The sequence below is a fragment of the Henckelia pumila genome, chromosome 3 (genome assembly GCF_033568475.1).
Source record: "Henckelia pumila isolate YLH828 chromosome 3, ASM3356847v2, whole genome shotgun sequence".
NCBI lineage: Eukaryota > Viridiplantae > Streptophyta > Magnoliopsida > Lamiales > Gesneriaceae > Henckelia > Henckelia pumila.
In genome coordinates this window covers 2,927,468-2,929,297 of record NC_133122.1, presented here as the reverse complement: position 1 = coordinate 2,929,297, position 1,830 = coordinate 2,927,468, and the positions used below count along the sequence as shown (strand labels likewise).

General features: G+C 33.4%; 1 long non-coding RNA gene across 1 annotated transcript; it reads right to left on the bottom strand.

The window, feature by feature from the left end:
* Positions 1 to 330: 330 nt before the first annotated feature.
* LOC140886752 (uncharacterized) lies at positions 331 to 1,500 on the bottom strand. The gene is made up of 3 exons (XR_012151663.1): positions 1,431 to 1,500; positions 901 to 996; positions 331 to 438 (listed from the first exon to the last, which is right to left on the bottom strand). It is a non-coding gene; the product is annotated as an uncharacterized lncRNA (long non-coding RNA).
* Positions 1,501 to 1,830: the final 330 nt, after the last annotated feature.

The following is a 1,830-nucleotide window of genomic DNA, read 5'->3' as shown; positions in this document are numbered from 1 at the left end:
ACTATGGAAAAAACTATACATTAATCCATCCTTCAACATAGGATCTATCATATTTGCAGGTGTTCCCTCATGCCAATGCCTCCAAACCTGAATCAATCCAGAGACATATATCCTTTATCAGTAACTAGTACTTGCAACAAACTTAGAATGCAAAGATTTGAACATTTATATAATTTGAATTTAGGTGCAAAAACAAACAATATCGGAAGTAAGTTTCTGGATTTTACTCACCGAACTTAGCAGGTCTTATTCAGTAATAAAATTCAATATACAATTCTGAATAAAAGTTCTTGCTGCTTCAACATCATCTCTATTACGGGAGGAACTGATAATGATCTATACATTCTCATTCTCTCTTCGATTTACTGTTGTCGTCGGCGGACCTATCGCCATTTTTCTTCAACTTTATCCTATCTGCTTCAACCTCATCTCTATTACCTGAAAGTATTGACATGTTAATGAACATTAATCATCTTGTTTGTAAAGTAAAACTATCAAAATATCTCACAGATTTGTCTGCAAAAGAAAAGGTGATACTGCTTTCATGTGTGCCCGTGGAGGACAGGAAAATGCAGTAGGCCTCAGCTTTTAAGAAATGGATGGTATGTTCAGAATCCATAATATAACTGAAAACAATTGGCCTAGACCAGAAACCAAAGGTATAACAAGTAATTTTTTTCAGATATCCACGATTTTCAGGTTCCAAACATAAAAATTCAGATTTAAAAAACAGTATAGTAGAAGCAGAAAAAAGGAAAAAAAAAAAAGCAGAAACAAATGGGATGAAAAATATAAAGAAAAAGAGAGACGAGCCGAAGAGCAAGTAGTGAATAACATTTTGGGTGAAGCATCGACCAAAAACACCAGAGCTGAAAAACAATAGTAGAAGAGAAAATTCACCTTGTTATTTGGGGCAAAACCAGAGTACAAGCCAGCCCACATGGGGGAATACTTGGATGCAACTAATCCATGAGGGAAAACGAGGGGTGTTTCAACCTGTGAATTTGTGGAAAGGGTATTATATTAACAAATTTACTGGAAAGAGGAAGTAACGAAACACCTACATATTTTGTTCTCAAATTCTGCAAAGAACAAAAAATCTAACCTTAATCTCTTATTTTTAAAACTGAATCAAAAAAGAGAACTCAAATTTATTGGAAAACTAAGTGTTACTAACCACACTTCACCCAAGGTAATGGCAGACTCTAAGCACTTCCTAACACATATAAATTTCAATATTTTTTCATAGAAAAATATCTGGGGTTCAATATTTTTTATGCTTCATAAAGTTGGTAGTAGTTTCTATTTTTTAAGTTATTACTCAATATATGTGCACGTAATGAGTAGGATATAAATTTAGGGTATGAGTAATAAATCTCCAGTTCAAACATAAGTAAACTTGTGGAAGTATAAAATTATTGTTACTCTACCTTTCATGAGCTCGATCTTTTGGATTAAGTGGTTTCCTCCGGCAAAATATTTGGAATATAGACAAAGTAGTTCTGCTGCTACTTACCTGATTCCTTCCCCTACATGAGCAGGAAAAAATGCTGGCTGAAGATAAAAAAACAGACGGAGGACAAGGTGCTTGACATCGCTAGATCAATGCAATATATTTAAATAAAAAAAGAGATTAGTAAAAGTATGAATATAAGAGCATAATTAGATATGGAAAAAATATTTCGACTAAGAATATGTTTGGGAGCATGAATCTTATGTCAATGCTTGTATGGAAAAAAACAATGGTGGCCCTCAAATGAAATAGTTGATTAAAATTCATTATCTAGTAGGTTAGGGCGACGAGCAGACAAAGCTACATGTTTGTAAATT